The sequence below is a fragment of the Telmatherina bonti genome (genome assembly GCF_933228915.1).
Source record: "Telmatherina bonti genome assembly, chromosome: 12".
Lineage (NCBI taxonomy): Eukaryota > Metazoa > Chordata > Actinopteri > Atheriniformes > Telmatherinidae > Telmatherina > Telmatherina bonti.
Window position 1 is genome coordinate 21543261 of NC_136610.1, and position 22055 is coordinate 21565315.

Below are 22055 nucleotides of genomic sequence, written 5' to 3' on the forward strand. Positions count from 1 at the left end.
ACCATAATTATTTTATCGTATCTTGTCAGTGTCAACCTGAATGCAGTCAGTGTGTTTTGAAGTCAGAGTTAGTTGGCACTAAGAGGGCAAAGTGTGCTGCTCAGAGGAGAGCAGCAAATATGTACAGACATGTTGACAAGTGATTGGTTCTTCACTGTCAGACTGTGGATCAGATGTGTCCGTGTCACCTCTGTGTCAGAGACTCGTGGGAGGTTTGGATGTGAGCTGGCATCCCGGTGCGGCTTGGACCATCTGGGCAGAATACAGTGATCCCACCACTGACTCACTGACTATTTATCCACAGCACTGACACGCTATAATGTTCCATAAATAACTATCATCAGGTGAAATATTATTTGCATACAGTTAACTTGGATCTGGGTGAAGTAGCAGAAATGTGCATCACAACCACTTTCATTAACTCTGTTATATGTAAATTGATTCTGATATATGGCAGATTCATATAGTATTTTTCTCTTGGTAGAGGTAAAAAAGAAAAGAAAATACAACACATGTATATTCATTTCTTCCCCTTAAATTGATGTCAGTCCTTGGGCTGCAGTGGTGGCATCCCATTCTGATATTAGAAAAATGACTTTTAGATGACTTTCACTGTGGTGACCAGTATGCACAAAAGGGCTTTATTTCATGTAATTACACTATATGATATATTTTCCACACACTTCGGTTTTTGTATTGTTTAGTTCATAACTTAGATACAAATAAATATGTCAAGAACTATCAAAATGCTTGCCATGCATTAATTAATTTATTTTCATAATAGAAAGTCATGATTCCTCAAAGGAAATGAATGCATTGGATCTTAATATATTTTTTACCCAAGGGGTGCCATTAAGTCAACGTTTGTGGTTTTGAGAGAAATCTCAACAAATATTTAATAATTTCTTTAGACATTAGTGTTCCCAGCTGTCTTATGTTGTCATCATGTCAATATCTTCTGAGCACATTCTTATACTTTGTGTTCACTGAAGCTGAAGGCAATTTTGTTCTCCTTTGCTTTTTGACTGCATTTAGTTTTCTCAGAATTTCACATGTAAACTTGGAGAACATTATAAACAACCAGTTAAACACTAATAAGTTATGGTTCCTAATGTGAACTGGAAAAGAAGTTAGCATCAGTATGATTGGTAGTTTGTTTTGTTGTCTCTGTGGTGGACTGGTGGCTGTCCAGGGGGCAAGTAGCTCTTCTCCAGTCATACCAAGAAAGACTCCAAGGACAACATTCCTGCATTATATATGGATAATTAATCAGATAAATATGATTTGAACATATTAGTATACAAAGATTAGAAGACTGCTCAAATAAAAGCCATGCTGGTGTAACTAATAAAACAGCCAATATACTGAAGCAGAAAATGGAAGTTTTAAGACAATGTTGCCTTGACAGTTTTGTGGCTTTGTCAAGTTCCATGATGTCTTCACTGCTTTGTTGCTCAGATTAAAAAAAAGAAAAAAAAAGGATAATTGTGACAAGTTGCATCACAGGATGGACAGTCACTGGGGATTTAAAGGGGACGTAATATGTATGCTTTTTGTGTTTCCCCCTTTCTTTCCGTCTTTAACAAAGCACAGAATCAACACCACAGGGGGTTAATCTCTGTCTCAGAAGACAGTTTCTGTGCTGTCTGCTTGGACTGCCTTTATGAAAGGCCAGGATTTTCTTCCTGGACATTTGCATAATCTCAAACTAGTGGCTATTTTGGCACACCTCATACAAAAATGGAGCAGCTGTCATGCCACTCTTCATTTTTGACCAATCAGAGCAGAATGGGCTTCTTAGGAGAAGAGCCTTGAAGGGATAAAATCAAAAATTAAACATCTCAGTCAGAAGGTGACAAGAGACGCTGTAAACATAGAGCGTATGAGAAAAATGATGTAGTCTTCAAACATTTACTTTAATGCAAACCTATTCTTGTACCAGGATGAGCCGGTAATCAAGCCCAGCATGGACTCTTTATATTAATGTCAAATAAAATCTCACAGAATTATGTGATTATATCTTCACACCACTTGATTTTAATGAGAGTTGGTGTTTTAGAACAAAACAGCTAATTAAAGCTGTTGTTTCTCTTTTGCAGTTTCAACACAGTGTGAATCCCATTCTTGTGTTAATGTGTTAAACATCTCTTTTTGTATTTCAAACTCACCTGCTGGTAAAGCAGATAAACGTTCCCAACATGAGCTGTCTGTTAGAAAAATTAACCATTGTGGATCTACTGACTGTTTCAGTCTGAGCCAACTGCACTTATTTATACTACTTTATTTTCCTTGTGAAGGCACTTTGGTCCTAATATCTTAGTGTCAATGTTGAGTGTAGGTGGCATAAATGAAGCGAGAAGAGGGCAAATAAGTAGCAGCAAAGGTCAAAAGGACCACATTCTTTACAGCCATGCCAGGAGAAAAGTTTGAAAGATTTTGACCTTTAAGATAAAATTATTTACAGTCAATAGACTGGCAAAAATATTTCTGCAGTTATTAGTTTTATACTTAACTATTAAGTGGTTACACATTTATTTCCAACTATATTTATGAATTAATTATTTCATAAATATAGTTTCATAAATATTCTGAAATTTTAGAAGGATGCTTTTCACAGTTTAGTAGTATTGAAACAAAAAATTACTTTTTCCAGAAAATTTTCCTGATTTCCTATTTATTATTATTATCATTATTTATTACACTGAGTTTTTAGTTGCAATATTAAACAAAGTCTGAATTGGAAAAAATTAGTGAGACCATCTTTTGCTTCGTAAAACAAGCATCAAATTTGCTTTCATTTTCTTTTGGATACTCGTACTGCTACCTCCACATCGTTGTTTGTCTTTCTGTGTGGACCTGCATGTGATGGACTTGCGACCTGTCCAGGGTGTACCCTGCATCTCGCCCAATGATTGCTGGGATGGGCTCCAGCTTCTCCCATGACCCTTGAGAGGTTTGGAAAATGAATGAATGAATATACTATTTCCAAATGCCTAGAAATAATGGACTAGAAAATAGGGCCAGGATTGAATTGAAACATGGAGACATTACTGCAATATCAAACATGTTTGTGTGATTTTTAAAAATCAGTGTTTGCCGTTTATCCATCCATCCATGATCAGTTATCATTAATATCTGATAATAAGTGATAATATGATAGAACATATCCTTCAATATTCAGTTGCTTTAGTTTCTGTCCTCCCATAAAGGGTTATGTTTTAACTACTAGAGCTGTCTATACTCTTGGGATATTACATGGTTGATTTAATAACATTTGCTTCCTTAGACTCAACTAGAATGTGTTGTACAGTTAACTGACTATGAATAAGTGCACAGTGTCTGTTTGAAACCTCATTTTTGATGAAATATGACAGAAACTGTTAATTTGAGGTGAAAATACCATCATCATATTTCTAATTTGACAACTCAGAATTTGTTGTTGGAAAAGTGCACATATTTAGATAATTAAATATGTCCATCATTAAAATATGTAATTTTGATAAGAACTGTGTAAGGCACAGATCCGAGTTGTTTAACCATTTAAACGGTCCATTTCCTTTTTAAAAACTTGGTAAATATGCTAAAGTGTTGGACCTATTTTATGTTGGCCTTGATGTACTTTTTATGCTAAATAACTGTCAAGTTTTTCTCATTCACCTGTCAAAAGCCAGCTGATTTGAATCAGTTGAGTAATGCGCTGCTATGGTGGCGCTCATAACGATGACATTAAAATGATTTCACTTGCCGAACGGTGTGTGTATGTACAAAAATAATGAATGCCAGTTGGCATTATAATTCTCACTGACCATGGCGTAAAAGAGTGTTAAACTCCCAGCCAGCCTCAGTCAGAATGCCTAATACACACACCCTCACCGGTGCTGCAGATTCAGACCGTTTAGCACATAAATCATCCAAATAAAACTCTGGTACAGACAGTGCAAAGCCAGCAGGGATGCAGAGTTAAAACTATGTTTTTAGTTTTAAAGTCAACAATTGAGATCCCACAGAAATAAAATTACACAGCTCTGTTGTGCTGCACCTTCCCATGGTGATAGCAGCAGTTTGAGATCTTGGCTTTAAGTGTTTATAAGTTTGTTTCGTATTTGGCTTGAAATGATCTCGCTGGGGTTGATGTTCTTACAGCATTATATTACTGAGGCCAACCATCGAAGGAAAAAAACAGGAAAAAAGTTTAAGAATTTTTTTTGACATAGAGGTAGGATTTCCCTTTTTACTTCATCTATTTTTTGTTTCAGGTATTAGAATAACAGTCAAAATTAAGTGGACAATTCACTTAAATACACTGCCCATTGTTCACTTTAACCATGACACGTTTGCATGGCAAATTGATATACACTGCAGATAAATTGACTCCAAAACATCTTCTGCATACTGGCAGGAAGACATAAAACATTTTGGGGGAGTAATACTGTAATAAAAACAAGCCACACAAAACAGAAAGTTTAGGGTTAGTCTGCATGAAAAGTTGTCCCAGTTTGTAAGGGAAAGGGAAACAAAACAAACTGGTAAATTATATAAGAAGGACAGCAGGTCAAAGTGCATGAAAAACTGTGACAAAACTAACTAGAAACATTTTAATTCAGAAACACAGCATACGTGTGGCACTGAATTCCCACACCTTGTCACACACTCATGCCTCTCAATCCCCAATCATGCCATACTAAACAGAGTGAAAGTACAACAACGATATAAAGCATTCAACATATTAATTCCATATTTATAAGGTTGGTAGATTTGGGCAAAAGTACCCACATCAAGCATGGGTTCAGCAAAGGCCATGACCATCCCACAGGAAACAGGCGCTTCCTGGCAAACAGCCACTTTTATGTGGAATTGCCCTAAGGCCGGAGCAACAGCACATGGTGCAACCCGCTACAGTTACACAACTGCTGCTGGCACAGTATCATGAAACAGTTCTCTAAAAGTAATTCTTTTGCTTTTGAACATCCTGATGACTCTGATATTCTTTGGTTTTTAGCTGCAGCATACAGACTTTTGTAGGAGTGGTTGAAAGGTTTTCAAGGTGTCATTTCGCTTGATGAGTGAGCGCTCCTCAGCTCGGGGAAAAACCATGACGGTTTAGGGTTAGAAGTTAGCAAAGCTGAACTATTTGATTTCTCACATGTTTGAAAAATAAAGTGTACTAAAATTTAGAATCAATGTTTCTTGGATGTAAAATATAAATGTGGCACTGACCTCGTACTGTTTTTGAGTTTTTACAGACTTTATTCAGAACTTTGAAAATGAAAAATACATAAACACCTGAAGCATCTCTGAGCACCATAAACAATCCTTTCTCTATAAACTATTTATATTATGTATCTGTTTAGTAATGTGCTGTGCTTACAAATACACATTGGAGGATATCAAGATAATAGGTTATATACAGACGGCAGACCTGCTCTTTAGTCCATGTTTTTCTTTGTCAGATTTATTTGAAAGAAAGAAGGTCATAGAAGGCTGTGGGCAGTGAGAAAATGCTCTGGAGGAGAGGGGAGTTTGGTGGGGAAGATTCTTATGATTCAGTGACGTGCCTCCTTGGATAAACAGTGGTCTGCAGCCTGTAGATGTCAGATTTTCAGCTTGATTCACCTGGCTTGGAACTTCAGCTGAGTAGGTGCTAAAACAGTACAAGCGACAAGGTGCTTCAGTCCAGAACCCAAAACACTGAGCTGAGTCAAGCCAAGTCAAGTTCAAGTGGAAAAGGACCATAAAATCAGGCTGTATCAAAGACACTTCATTGACTTGATTTTTATTATATGAATGCAAAATATAAGAAAAAAATTCAATTGTACTTCTGATCACTTAACTAGTCCACAGCTTCTGTTCCTTTAGAGAAAAATAGCCAAGGTAGGACAGTCCTGAGTTGGTTAAATAAGCTATTTGTTTACAGAGAAAGCTGGACTCTTAATTACTTTTCTGCAGTTTTTATTATTCATTTCTTGAAGCTTTTTAGTCTTTTCCTTAACCGCTTAGTTTTATGGACTTTCTATTGAGAATAAGAATAACCTGAATAACATTTTCAGAATCTGATTCTCAAGTAGAAGACCTAAACCACCTTTAGCCAACCCCATCACATTATCACTAATGTGACGATGCCTTCTAGTCACTGCTACTGTTCTACCTTAAGTTAAACAGAGTTTATATATATATATGTTTACTTTCCTTTTTTTCCTTGTCTTATGTTTCTTTTGTCGGCTAAACTGCTTGAGCTGTCACAAAGCATTTTGTTTTCATGACTGGTTAGATATGTTGTGCAGATATGGATGAACTGTAAATAAATAGCCTTTTCTGATCAATAATGTGTGAATCTGATATAAAACTATGTTATATCTTTGAGTAATACAAAACTCTGTGGTAAAAAGTTTAATTTGTTATGAATTTCAATGAGAGCCTAAAAAATGAAAAGATGAATGTTGTGATAAAAGAAGCTCTGTGAAGTTTTTTCTAAACATATGCAGATCAACAATTGAATTTTAAAGCTAATTAATTATACAACTGTAAAGAAATTCTTCACATATTTTGTATATGGTGCTTTTAAAATAAATCTCAACTGACTACAGTGTTAAAACGCTGCTTTTGTCATATGGATAGTTTAAAAGCAAAGTATAATGTTAGTTTAACAGTAAAATGTGTCAAATGCAAAGTTTTTATTTTTTCAAATAATTATGCTTTGAAATTTGCTTTTTTTTAAATGTCATTAAGCTATTCTTATGAAAAAAAAAATAAGCCTCTGGTTTTCATATGCTTTACAGTATCATCATTTTGTGAACATACTTTTACTCAGCAGCTCAGACAGAACAGAAAATGAGTGTCAGTCATTAGTACTAATTGGACAAAAAGAATTAAGATATAATCTGTGTCTTCCATTAGTGAGATTGAACATTTATCAGCGAGTGAAACAGGCAGAAAAGCACCTTCATTTGCTAGAAGGTAACGAGACGGTGTTTTGATATCACATTTAGGATTGTGTGAATGTTCCATTAGAGATTTATTTTCCCATTGTCTGACATCTGACACCTGTTTGAGCATTTATTATCTCTTGGCTGCAGCAGAAATAGTTGGTGTCTGCTGTTGTTTATCATTCACCAGCATTTAGCACTTCATCATCCGTGGCCATTATAGGCTCAGTGGAACACGCGGTTATTTTCCAGGCTTGTTCCAAAATGAGGAGAAATGATTCACCCAGGGTTCGCTTTCTATGTAGCGGTATATTCAGAAAGCCTTAAATGTCAGCTGAGTTCTCTACATCCAGTGCTCTGCTGACTGTTCCTCACTGAAAGGACAGTTTGTTTGGGAAAGTGTTTACAGGACCTGTTCGGCTTTTCATATTCCATCACCTGATAACTTACAGAAAGTTTAAATCAGGAAGTGCTCCCATTTGGATACAAACTTTAAAATAATCAGAAGAAGTCTGTGTGAGAGGAGATCTTAAATTGTTGGCAACAAGAACAGTGAAATAAGAAAGGTATGTTAATGAAGTTTCAAAGCAGATCAGTGCTACCTGAATATTTTAAAATCTCCTCTATCATTAGCTCTTCATTAGTGTGCTGCAATCCACCCTGGATTCATTTAATGGAAACAGATTATTCTCTCTTCTTCTTTTTGCTTTACTTCCATCTATTTTACCTTTAATCAGCAGTGAAACACCATGCCATTGACTTTACTCACATCACACTTACAGCTACTTTTCAAAGAATGATCTGAATTAGTCCAACTTGTCGTTTTCTGACTGAGGCTCAGTTTGTGTCCCCATTTCCTTCCGTACTTTTCCATCTAGTCCAGCCTGTTTGGGAGCATGTAAATGACTCTTGAAACTTTTATTTTTTCTTTCAATAAATTAATTTGTATTCAGTGAGTGAAAAACAGACTCAACCCTGTTTACACAAACAGCTGCTTTCACACTGGATTTCAGCATGTCCCAATTACATACTCAGGCACAGAGTTTATGTCTCGGTGTTTTGTGACACAGGCAAAACATTGTTGCTGCATTTTCTATTTCTGTTATGATGTTTGTTAAATTTGAATGTCTCCCGTGTGCTTTGTGGCTGCTCTTCTGCTTGGCAAAGTGTGCCGCTGCTGCGTGCAGCTCTTTCTCAGTCAGTTATGCTGCAGGTGTGGCTCGTACTGTCGGCCACCGAAATACTGTGGAATTTACTGTCACTTTTTTTTTCTACATACAGTAGCTGTCAGCCAGATTTTTTACTATTGGAATCTCCAAAGCCTCATAAGGAAACAGGAAGTGACAAGCCTGACAAACGAGCGAGTGTGGACAGTTGAGCAGAAAGCCAAATGTTAGACTCCAGACTGTCAAAAGGCTTTTCTTGCTGTTTTAATGAGATTCATACTTTAAAATAAGCCTCAGAGGAGAGGTGAATTCATTAAAGGCCTTTTCTTTTTGATTTATGCTTTTTGTTACCTTTATTATGTCAGTTGTCGTGATTAGTACACGCTGACAGTTGAAGTGAATTTTCAGTAATTGTATTCTCCATTGAGTATAAAATATTTTCAATGGCATTTTAAGTAGTATTTCTTTGAATTACACAGTTTAGCACAATAGGTTAATGAAGTAAATGTATATTTTTGCAGACCTTTTTAATGTGAGGTCGTGACTGTGATGCTCCCATACAAGATCACTCAACAGTAAATAACTTGAGCTTGAAGTGCATCGGCTTCCTCTCACAGTCTGGTTGCTTTGCATCTAGACTGAGAGACTAAATTCCTCTTGGGAATACTCGCATAATAAAATACTGGATAAATGATGCCTGTCAATGAGTGTGTTCACATGGATGCAGGTGTCTGAGTTCTGATTTTCATGCTTAGGAGAAAATACTGACATTTTAGAAAAATGTATCTGATGTCTGGGATGTTTATTAATAGAAATATATTGGCCTTTCAGATGTGAATCTTAATGTTGCATTGAACTGGTTCAGTTGCATTTGCAAATGTACTTCAGCTAATTTGTGGATGTATTTCTGTATTTACAGTTTTTTTTTTTTTAATTTTTTTTTATTTAATTTTTTTTTATTTACAGTTTTTAATCTCATTTGTTAATCTCAGGTTTAAAATTTCTTCTGTACTGTACAGCAGCCCAAATATTAAATAAGCACAGAATAGGGAGGGTGGGGAACTTTTTTCCATCGATGCAGATCGATGAAATTGTGCATTTTCACATATTCTTACCTGTTAAATTAGTAAGTTTCACTAGCAAGGACTTGTGAGTGAGCTCTTGTGAGTCTCACATTCCCTTTTCGGGATAAGCTCACACTGATTTCTTTCTGCCAAAGTCTTTGAACCAATCCTAGAACATTACAGTTTGCCTTTGGAGATCCTACCAGGGGTAAATGAAGCTCTCAGCATGATGGCGAACATCTCCACCGTGTTATGGTGGTGATTCAATGAAATTGAAAATTTGTGATGACTACTTTTCTTTTTAACACATTCTTTTAGTCAGTCTTTCTAACAATTTCATTAGTAGTCTTTTAGAATCGTTCACCATCCTTCTATGAGAGACATTTCAAAGCTCTTTTTTGTATGTATTGTTCTGTTTTCTGTCAACACGATTCCACATTGTTTCAGTAATGTTGAGTTCCCTGGAGGATTCATCAGTCTGTCAGATCTGTTGCCACGGATTTTCAGTCCAGTTCTTGTGTGATGTGGCTCCACCATTTTTTTTGTCTCCTGTCCTGACGTCCATCTTTCCAATGTGCTCCATCTCTGAAGCGACTTCAGTAAACAGTTGGTGGATCAGGTGAAAAGTCAGCTATTTTACTCAGGTTATGTCAGGTTTTTGCAAAGTGATTTCCAATTTTATAATCCATTTGGAAAACACTGTTCATGGCTTCTTAGACAGCTCTTTTGTTCTCCACTTGTCCAGATTATTTAATAAGATTTACATTAAGATGTTAGTTTAAAACAGAAACGTAGATACTACTGGAACTCATTTGTACAATGTAAAATCTGTTCAGAAAGGAATTAAAACCAAGTACGTCCACAGTTAATCATATCTCTACATTTTTTATTTGTAACTTTTGTACAGAAAGGAGTAAGTAGTGACTTTTCAAGACTTTTCGCAGTATTTGAAAAGAAAGAAAAACTAATGAGTGACATGTAAACTACTTCCTGTCAACAACCTTTACTAAAATCCACAATTAAATACGCTAAAAGGCCACGAACGTCAAACAGGAATGATTTAAATAATGACAAATCATATAATGAAATGTGATATTACTGCTCTGGTAACTTTAACAGTACAGGGTGTAGGTAGGATTTAAGGACTGATGATGAATGATTTAATGGTCCTACAGACTTCTTCCAATAAAAAAAAGGACACAATATCCTCAAAACACCATCTCACTGGCTTAGATTTCCAGGTAATTTCTAAAGCACAGCTTACATTTTTCAGTCATTGCATTTGAGGCTGCTTTGCTGAACAACATAAAAAGCTGCAAAACACTCACATAATCCAAGCACAGTCCAGAGAAAGCAGCAAAGGATGAGACATTAACTAATGAGCTGGGTGTCTTGGCAGGGAAGCTGACAGTTTTATCTGTTTATTGGATAAGAAATATAAGAAATACCTCAGAATAAATAACACATTGAACTTGTTTGTTATTTGACATTTGTGTGCAGGAGTCTAGCTTGTATAATAGCGAATAAAGTTGTTATGAAGAAATGAGCAGTTGTAATGCATTGCTTGGATGAAATGTCTGATAAATGTGCAGTTTTGTCACACAAGGTCAGAATTCCATTAAAACTGTCATCTTTTTTATTTCATAAAACCGGTGGTGTAAATCCAAAATGTGCACAACTAAACCCCTCTTTTTCATTTGCATTATCATCATGTTGTTAACTGCTGTTTTATCACTAAACCAAGTAGAGAAATTATGGGAGAAAGTGGATGAATGGATGGATGATTGCTTACATCTGATGTTTAGTCACAGTAAATGACCAAACCTGTCTGCAGCTGATGTATCTACCCCGTATTATATTGTGTTATTAAGTTTCCACAGTTATCTTGTTAAGGTCCACGTTCCATCCCAGGATACTTTCTGTTTACATAATCATTTTACAATATTTTTAACTTTGAATTTTGAATATTGAACTGAAGAATTTAAACTTTTTGCACAACAAAAATCCTAACTCCATGCATTAAACGTTGGTTGACTGTGAGTCAGTGCGTTCTCTCCCAACAGAATATATCATCTCACAGAAGAAGAAACTCATCCTAATTAGCGGAGCTCTCATTTAGAGTTTGTTAAATTACCTTGTTTCTGAAAGAAGTATTTCCTTCCCACACATCATGCACGGCAGGAAGCAATGACAAGCCTGACTTTTAATCAGTGTTGCTTACACGGTCATTGTGAGGCGTTTTGTGCATTTCTTTTTGTTAATTTCATTTAACTTCATCTCAACACGGCAGATGCTCTTGTCAGTAAATTAGGATTTCATGCTCAAAGGACGGTCATTTTTACGGGCTCTTTTAAGGTTTTTACTTTCCACACAAGTCTAAACAATGCAGCCGGGCTGAACATCAGAATTTGTTCAAAACAAATGTCTTTTCATCTCGTTCCTCTCTAAGTAACTTTGATGACAGGGAATTGATTATTGCTTGCTATGATAGCAAATAATAAAACAGTGTAAAATTTGGGTTGATGGGTTGTAAAGCAGATCAACTCATCCTTCTTCAGTCTATCTGTCGGTCTATCCCTTAGCAACACACTTCACCTTCTACGCCTCTGGTGTTGGCATCACTGATGTATGAATGTTTCAATTGAAAATATTACTGAAGTTTCCACTCGCTGTCAATGATGTGTGTGGCAGAGGTAATTGTGATTGCGAACTGAAGTCTGGTAAGCCCCAGTTGTTGTAATATTTTTGACTTATAGGTCACAACATCTTCTGTTGCTTCCTTTTGAGTGGAATAAAGCTGCGTGTTTTGGATACAACAGTGCTCAGCAGCAGCTTATAAGTAATGTCAGAAGATATTGTCTGTAAAATCTCTGCTAACCTCCTGTTTTCTACATAAAAAAACTGGTTTTATGTCTATTGCTATCCATTTGCTACAGATTTACTCAGTTTCCATGGGAACACCTACACTGTAATTTCCATGCTATAAGCCGCTACTTTTTTCACACAATTTGAATTCCGTGGCCTAAACTGAGATGTGACTAATGTATGGATATTTACTTGCAAATGAGTCGTTTTGTACTTCATGCACACAACCTTGTCATGAATAAACCGTCAAAAAAATGCATACAGTACAATGCAGCCTTCAACTTAGAGGCAGTTGATGAGGCTGTTGAAGAAGGAAATAGAGTTTCTGCCCGCTTGGTGAAGGCACGGCTTATGTTCACTGCGGCTTATATTCAGGTGTGCTAACTTGGCCTGGAAATTACATTCGTCAAGTGTAACTTGACAGAGTAGCCAGCTAGCATCTGCTGGTATTCATCGATTGATATTTCCGGCCTGAAGTACCTAGACAGTATTACTTGTTGCAACGCTTACAAAGAAATGTCTCATTCATGGCACCAAGTAGTCTAATCATATGCCTCCACGTCTGATAAATTCTTTATGGCCGTATGCCACAGCAGGATGTTGACAGGAAGTGCAAAAGATAAGGCAAAAGTCAATATCAGACTGACTTTTAGGCCCTGGAGAGAACCCAGAGTGGAGGCGGGATGGAGGCTGAATTAACTTTACTAAGGGGATCCCAAAGTGTTAAAAATCTTCAGAAGTTCTGCAGTGATCGACAGTTTTTTTTAAATTAATTATTACTGGAAATTAAACACCCCTAACAAAAGCTCATCCATCCATTTTCTCTTCCACTTAAGCCAATTCAGAATAGCATGGAAGCTGGAGCCATATAGCGATATGTTGTAGACTGTCTAAGGCACTCTACCTTATTTTATGATTTTGTGTGTTTCATCACAGGAAAGGTTCCATACATCATGAAAACATGATTTTATTAATGAACATTTAATGGAACATTAAAAGTCCTTTTATTTAAAATTAAGATGGGCTAGATATCATGTTGAGTTTATTTATATGTAACTAAATCCCACTGGGTTTATTTTGTATCTGGCTGCTCAGTCTAAGAGCGCTTCCTCTGCTCATGCAGCCCATGAAATTTTCAGTCTATTCATTTGAGTCTGCCAGAGGTGTGCTTGAAGTCAGTCACCCAGGAAAAGGGCTCCATCTGTAAAGTTAATCACCACAACCCCTTTTGCTTAAGTAATGAGCTTTAACATCCATAAAATTAGACAAGTCCATTTTCTAATTCTCTGACTCTTCCATTTAAGCACAGTGCTCCTCTGCTTTTAATATTTTTTGTGCCTTCTTAAGGTTATATTTTCCTAGCAGTTTTATGTTTGATAAAGGATGCAAAACATTCATTTTCACGCCCTTCCCTGAATCACATTTAGGAGCTGACGCACTTCTTAAAATCTAAATCTTATTATAGGTCATAGACATATTTGATAAGATGCATCTTATAGGGAGCTTGTTCATGCTCTGAGCATACAAATAAAGATACATCATGCTGAAATATTTTATATGCAGAAGGGGAGATTATGTTGCTTTCACTAAAGTTTACACAGCTGTTTATCTAATTTTATGAACAAAAAAACACGCTGGAAAAGAAGGGGTGAGCTCCTAAATGGAAGGTTTTCACAATAAGCTCATTAGGATGCTGACTACAGCAGTAGTATCAGCCGAACAGCTGGACATTTGTCCGTAATCCTTTGATGTTGGGGGAACTTTTGAAAATTGAGTCCATGGTGGGAATGCACAAAAAAATAACAGACTTGGCAAGAAAGTTTTGTTTATTTAGTATTTGCTTTCTTAAAAAAACAGGCAAAAGATTGATTTGTATTTATTTTTGGCATTTTTTTAAACTAATCGACTTTCTGTAAGTGAGGTGCTTATATGTAAAATGAATCGATGAACTGAGAACGGTAATATTTTAAGATATTCTCACAGATTTTTCAAATGTACTTTGCTGCTTATACAAAATGTAGATACTCTGTTCAATGTAAAATCTATTTTTAACATGAAGGCTCATTGTGTTGACTCAACAAGAACTCAAGACTTCATTCCTCTGCTAAGACAAAGGTCTTGGATCCATATTTGGAGTCAGACTTAAAAAGTTAATCACTTCTCAATTAAGCCATGTCCCACCTCTGGTGAAATTTTCATGTCAATCCATCCATCCATCCATCCATTTTTCAGTCTAAAGGTAATAAAATGAATAGTTTAACGAAACAGAAACATCCACCATGTCTCTAGAAGTACCCTGTCAATTGTTTTTCAGATGTATGACTTTGCTCTTAAAGAATTAAATATACATCTGTTGTGAAAGTCTCCCACCTCATCATCTGTTGATGAGGAGGGAGGCCACACCTAACAGGAAAAAAGAAACTAAATCATAGGAAATTCTGAAACTGAGCTCAGTTTTGCTTTGTGTTAAACTGAGACTTTTACTTTTCCAGTTTGTTCTGAAGATAAATACACACAGAGTATTCTTTCCAGTGATACTTCACTGATCTAGAAACAGTTGCTCCCACGAAGCTAATAAACATAACAAGCATCGTATGAAGTGCTCAGACAACCCTTCCCAACTTCCACTTCCTGCAGTAATGATGGTGATCTAAACCGAGCTCCCGTTTTGCTGCTCTGCTCGTGCTCCAAATCCAACAAAGACAAATAAAAATGGCAGCAAGTAACTATAATTAAGTATGTCACTGGCATGTTTGCTCTAGTGGGAAATTACTTTGTCATTAAAAGGATAATGAGATTCAAACAGTAATGAAATATCTGGTTAGAGAGCAAGCTTAACTATGTGGGGCCATGATGAGAGAACAGGAGGAAGATGATCGTAGGGGGGCAAATCAAAGTCTTTCCTTGCTCCACGTGTTCTTTTGGTTTCCTCCAACTTCAAATCAGTGTTACATATCTGAAGACAAAAAGAGTCAAGTCTGGAAAGAGTAAGAAGCAGATTCAGGGGGGTACAAAGAGTTTGACAGCTGCTGTGCTCAGCAGGGGTGTGAAGGGTATAGTTGATCATTTTGAAAGTTTTGAGTGTGTGTGATTTCTTACAATGAATGTGTATGTGTGTATCTACTTTTTAATATTCAATATTCAATATTCAAGAGTGATTGTTTGAAAATGCTAGCGTGCAGAGCTACTGGAGCTCCTCCTGTCTCCACAGCGGCGTGTGACTGTTGCAGCTGTGAGAAGCTCTGCTTGCTTATCCTGTAGCAGCAGAGAAGGACTGCAAGCTGGAGGCTGTGTGCATATCTGTGTGTGTTTCCCCTGTCTCTTCCAACTGGTGGTTGATGAGGGAATATGGGACAGTGGGGCGCAGCAGCAGGAAGGCAACAGTCCAACCTCCGCTAACACCCATCAGGCTCATAGCCAAGAGCTTGCAGCTGAAATGAGCCAGTTTATACAGACGCACCAACTTACATCCACACACTCACTGCAATACAATAACTCTTACAAGGTCTCATTTTCACTTGCAATCCAGGGCCTCCTGGTCCCTGATACGGAGTCACTTTTAGTGTGATTTGTTAAAGTCAAATCGGTTTGGCATGCTGGTTGTAGCGCAGCCACAGAGTTCTGCATGTCAGTATCAGCTCTCGCCAGGTTTTTTTTTTTTTTTTTTTTACCAGTGAATGACGGTTTTATCACTTCTGTTAAGTGTTGTAATTGTGGGTCTGAAAGCATTATAAATTGTTGGCTGTAGCTTGTTGACAGATGAATGTGTTTGTGGTTACAGTACAGATTAAGTTCCTTCTTTTCACATCTTTTCAGCAGGCAGTCACAACAGAGATGTGTTTTCATACACAGTAAATGTCTGATTTTTTTTTTAACTAAACCATTTTGTAATACACATAGCTGCATGAACTTTAGTTAAACCTGTGTCTTCTGTTCTCAGCAGGTTTCCTATGTTTTCAAAAATATCATCCAAATCAGCAATTCCCAAGTTTATGGCTCAAGATCACCTTTTAAAGTTGAGGGCTTTATTAATAAAAAAACAAAAAAAAAACAAAAAAAAAACAACAACAAACATAATCTTTTCACCACTAGCAAAATGCTACTTGCATAATGATGAGTATGTAGAATAGATTACAGGAAGATTGCAGGTTGAGGACATTTCTAGTCTTTCTTTGTCTCTGTTTTCATTTCCTTAATTTAAGTTACAAATAACTGTGGCACACATCTCCAGACAGGAGTCTAGACTGAAAAGTATGCACTCAATTCTGCTTTCTGCTTTTAACATGTGAAATATTGGATATCTGATCTCTTTAAACCTCTGTAAATCTTTATAAATATCTCTGGGTTTCAGCGAAAGAAACTGATTCCTCACAAAGTAAAGATCAAGTCATGTCAGCCGATGGCTCAGAGGATGCTGTAGTCAGGACATCCAAACTCTCTTTGGCAGATGAAAAATATTTCATGCTGAACAAAAAATAGACTATACTTGCTTGGGTGCTTCAAAAATCTGTCCTGACTGTATCTTAAACATCACTGATGCCTGGTTAAATAAATTGAGAGCATGTTCCTCACTTGACAAACACAAGTCCTTGGTCTTAATTTGTATATTTTTTCTAATCAGGACCCAGTTGGCTGCTAAATTTTCCACCTTTCATTGGATAAACGCCTTTTCCTTGATTAACCTTTGTAAATACTGTTTTATAGGGACAACCTAAAGACCTAACGTCAACCATTTTTACAAAACAATGTATTAAAATGTCTTTAATTGGGTTACTATACATTTAGATCTGTAGCTATGGTTACGGTGACCCTGTAAAAGTTAAATTAATTTTCACATGTTTTACATGTATCACGTTTAAATTCCATAAACCATTTTAACGTGCTCGCCATGTTCTGACTTTCTGAACACAAGACAGTGATTTCTGATGTAAGCCAACATGGCTATGTGTGTGTATTTATTCTTACCAATTCTTTTAAAGTTCTTTTAGACTCTCAAAGAGTAGGTCATTTATTTATTTTCATTGTCAGTGGTGAACAGAGTTTACATTAAAAAATAAAAACATTTCAAATATCAAACCATAAAATCTTCACTCTAATCATGAATGTTCAATAAAATACCAATAAAGAAATAAGGTTACATGTACATATTTAAAGTGTAATTGTACCACATATACTGTACATATGTGTCTTTGCCATACTGACCAAGTCTGGTCAGTGTGGACTGGTTGGGGTTGGAGGATTCAGATCGTGGCCACTCTTCGTTCTCACAACCACTGTTAACAGCCTTTATCAGAATGGTTGCACACCACTGACAGTGGACCCATTCACCAACAGGTCGCAAATACTCAAACCATGGCTGTGACCAGTCTGTCAGTGGCCGTGAGCTTTCCTTCAACACCAAAGCGGCTGTGAATACTCTGAACATGGCAACAACATGGCAACGCCTGGCGGGCTGAGACTTGCCCTTCTGCTTTGGCGCTGTCCCGGTGAGGTGGGGGCACCTACTGCGGCCGGCTGAGGAGCTGGTCGCCCAGGGGAGGAGTCCTTCTCCCCTGGTTGTGCCCCTCCTCATGCCCCCCTCCTCTTCCGCCACCCGACATCATACATACAGCATATAGGGCATGGTGGCGTGGGTAAAGTCGGTGGTCCCGGGAACCCGAAGGGGCATTTTCCGATGGACCCCTGCGGCCACCTGCCCCACTAAATTTTAATTGCAACATAGACACCAATATACATTTAGGGTTTCGAGGGGACAGCCATGGGGGGTGGACAGGAGCTACAGCGGTGGCCCTTGCCCATCCCCTCCCATTGGGGTCTTTCTCCCCCCGATTTTACTCACAACTTAGACACTATTACATTTACACAAGCAGCACACACACTTAACACACACACAGACACTCACATAAACAAGGGAATGCTGAGGAGGGTGGGTCTGGCTGTCTGGCAGCAGGCCCGCGATGGTTTTGCTCTGGGCGGGCCTGCTGGGTCTTGGCCGGGGCTCTGCCGGGGGGTACGGGTGGTCCTGGGGCCTGTGGGCTGCCGGCTCTCTGTGCGGCCCGCTCTTTGGCACCCGGCACCCGCCGGGCCGGATTACCGTCGCCCTGTGCTACCCGGTGCCCCTGCCTTGTTGCGCCGGGTGGCGCCTGCCTGGAGGCTTCCACTGCTCTGGGCTCGGGGGACGGAGGCTCTCTCTGCTTTGCCTGCCCGGGCTCTGTATGCGGTGGGCTTGCCGGGCCCTGGGGGCCTTGGCTTCCTCCCCTACACCTCGGGTTGTGGTCGTGCTCCCCTACAAGCACTCAGCTGATCTTTGATTGCATGATCACAGGTTGAACACTCACACGTGCACGCCCACAAAGCGCTCATCTTCACATCTGCTTCCTGCTAAATGTTGCTGATGACTCTCTGTAGGTATGTTTAATAACGGTTGGTATTGTAATTGTTATTTTATTAATTTATTTACTTTTTTTACTTTTATTTTTCTTTTTTTTGTCTGTTTTTGAATATTGTCACTATCCTACTTATGTCTTGTTGTATTTTTTCAGTACTTTATATTGTTTTGCAAACACTAACTTTAGCAGCTTAGACACGCCTTTCTTTTCTGTCTCTCTTTTTCTCCTTTCATTTCCTCTTTTTTCCTTTTCCCCTGCCAGGTCCAGCTCGGCCATATCAAGACTGACGATGATTGCAAAATGAAAAAAGGAAAAAAAAAAATAAATAAATAAAATAATTATCATAATAATAAAAATATTCAGATTATCAAGGGCAGCTATATACATGAGATGTCTCCCTTGACAGAGCAAATCTGTCTGGCAAAAATATGGCACGCAGATTGTTGTTCTGTATGCTGAGATGCTGGACAGGACAGCATTCAGTCTTCACAACCACTCTGACCATGGAATCATGCACATTTATTTTAACCTCTGCTTCACTTCTGTGATTATGTACTTTGCATTTTTTGCTCCCATTCACTAATGGTTAGAGTCAGCTAATTTACAAGATTAAACTGAGATTAAATGATCAAACAAAGAACAAACAAACAACCAGTGTTTTTCAACCTTTTTTTTTAACCCAACTTGCATTTTATTAACCAAAAAAACAACAAGGCACACCTCAAACCAAAATGTTTTGAAGAAAAAGCCTTTATTAAAAATATAAAGTCCATATATAAAAATATAAAGTCTTGTAAAAGTATTTTGAATAGAAATCAGATAAACCCAAGAAAAAGGAATGTTATGATTTTTCACTCTACTTTTTAGACCATTCAGGTGAAATTTAATAATTTCTCATGACACACCTGATGATCTCTCATGGTATGCTAGTGTGCTATGGGACAGTGGCTGAGAAACACTGAACTATACAGTATCAGTGATGACACACAATTTCATACACATTAGTTATGTGTCCTCAGTCAGTTGATGCTGCTCTACAAAATAACAGCCTGCCAAGACAAAGTCATCTTGCAGGTCTCAAACATTTGAGAAAATTGTGAAGCACTGGCAAGTCTGGCTTGTTATTTAACAGGACACCTGCAATATCATCTTAATGCTTAAATAAATAGCACCATTTGGCAAAACAATCTCTGCATGTCCAACTGGTAGATAAGTCCTCAATACTTCTCAGTAGATAAGCTTAAAGGGGTGTTATTATGGTATTTCAAGTTTTCTGAGCTTTCTACAGTGTTACAGTGTTGAATCCTCATCAGACATGTGAACGGCACTGTTTTTTATCACCTAAACGCATGTTTGAGTTTAAATTTGAGTTCCAGCACTCTCTCCATTCGGTTTCCATGGCAACGAAAAATGTGTCGTTTTAGAGAGTTTTTTCTACTTCGAAATCCTTGTGACGTCCCGGGGGATAAGGTTCGGTGATTGGTTACCTTCTACTGGTTAACAAGGGCATGTACAAATACATCAAGTGGGTGGAAAACGTCGGATAAAGTTATTGCAAACGATGGCTGGTGAGTTTACCAAAGAGAGACATCCTGCTGCATTCGTTGCTGTGGGTTGCTGTTTTCCACTTCGTTTTCAGGGTCTGATTCAGGTTCGAACATGTAGGGCTGTATGCTATGTGTTGACATTGTACTTTGTTTTTTTCATTGAGTTCATATGAGCCTAATCCTTCTGTTTATGAGATGTTACAATGACAGAGAAAGCAGTGACGGTGCGCGCTCCAGATGCAGTGCAGTGGCAGGAGGCGGGGCTTAATGCAGAAGAGTCTCAATCCACTCGTTTTGCCCACAGGTTGATCTGACAGCCCACGGAGAGGGTTGGTCTGAAGTAAATAAAGCGATTTGTGACAATAACTCCATCAATCCCAGCCCTTCTGGTCTCAGAAATAAAAATAAATTAGCCTGAAATGCACATAATAGTTCCACTCTAATATGCTGGATAGCAACAAAAAAGAGAAAGAAAACTTTGTAAACAGTGAAGACCGTCAATGTTTTCCTAAAGGCTATTTACAAATCCGCTGTTCAGTTCTGGGTACGCACCACTTTCTTTAAAGATGCTATGATGAAAAAACACCTCCAGAGCTTTAAGTTAGCAATAATTAAATATTTGTCTTTCCTTGTCCTTTTTTCAGTCCTGTCTTTTCTGTCTTGTACCAAATCCTGGTTGTATCTTTATTAATTGCAAACTGACTGTTCTGATAGAACGTTTGGTGCAAATTCAAGGCTTTGCGAAGTTATGATTTATTTAGCTTAATTTTCTCTTCGATTCAGTGCCACTCACATAACTGCCATTTTTGGTGCATTGGTCAGAGTGAGTGTAGGTAAAGAGACAGCAGGCAGATGGCCTTTTCTCCCAGTTCGTCCTATGAAGTGGGGTGTTTGTAGGTGTAAGCTGGAATGTATGAGGACAGATGGGGCATTCACCAAGAAGTCTCTCCTACTTAGGTCACTCCATGCCAGTGTCTGTCTTCCCCTCCTCATCCTTCCAACCTCCTTTTCTCTCCTAGTGTCTTTGTGTTATCTCTCATTTTCTTTACATTCTTTGTGAAGCCAGCCAACACCAACACACTGGATAGAAATGGCAAGGCTCTACTTTAAACTGCTGCAGAAGTGCACTTTTTAAGGTAAGCATGCACACATCATGGAAGAATTACATTCACCTACAGAATTCCAGTAAGGAGACTAGATCTTGGCTATCTCACTGCTTTTCAGTGATATCCGAGCTGCAGTATTAATTCCTACAGATTAATATCAACGTACACATGGTGTAGCAGAGCGGCGGCTTTGATCCTCTGATGCTTTATCTGCACAGTTAAACTGTCTTCTCTCTTTTATGTGAAATCCAGCAAAGCTTGACATGCTATCCTTTATCACCCTCAGCCACTTTGATTCAAAATTCCCACATTGTCTGGAAAATGCCCTTGCAGGTTATTTGGCTTGAGTGGTCAGAAGAAAAAAAGAAGACAAGAGGCTGATCCACGCTATCTGTGCTGTGTACATAGTGCAGCTGAGCAAATTTCGTTGAGCTATGATTTTGTTTGTGTTGGAGTGAGTCATGAAAGCGTGGAGGTGGGACTCATAGCCAAAACAGCAAGATGAATATTGTCAGTGTCACTTTGTGACATGTCAATGAAATCTCAGCTGGTTTTCAGCAACTTTGGAAAACACATCCAATCATAATGCATGTGTAAAGCGTGACTCATTCTTTTGAAGTTTAATGCAGGAGACAGAACCACCCAATGCCCTCCACTGCGACTTGATCGCAAGCCTGCGTGATGCAAATGTGTTCATACCAGGATATAATTGTTGTCTACATTTTGTAGACATCCTTCTCCTATTTGTAATGATTATAAATGTGACTTTATTTTCTTTTAATATTTGAGTATCTTTATGCATTATTTCAAGTGCTGCGATGTTTGTGTCTTCATGTGAAGCCTTGCTAGCAGTACTAAAGGATGCCTTAACAGTGGAAGAAGAATTTGAGGTCATTTGTGTTTTTAACCCAGAAGGTCAGAAACAAACAGCTGTGTCAGCTTTCACCCACAACTCTCTTGATTCTGGCATTGATAGTTAGATACAGCGGACAAAC

General features: G+C 38.0%; 1 protein-coding gene across 1 annotated transcript in view; it reads left to right on the plus strand.

The window, feature by feature from the left end:
* The first annotated feature begins 21014 nt into the window (after window positions 1-21014).
* Window positions 21015-22055, plus strand: part of drp2 (dystrophin related protein 2) — a 129667-nt gene continuing 128626 nt past the window's right edge. The window contains exon 1 of the mRNA XM_079249512.1: window positions 21015-21090. The gene's annotated coding sequence lies outside the window, so the exon portion shown is untranslated. The remainder of the gene's footprint in view (window positions 21091-22055) is intronic.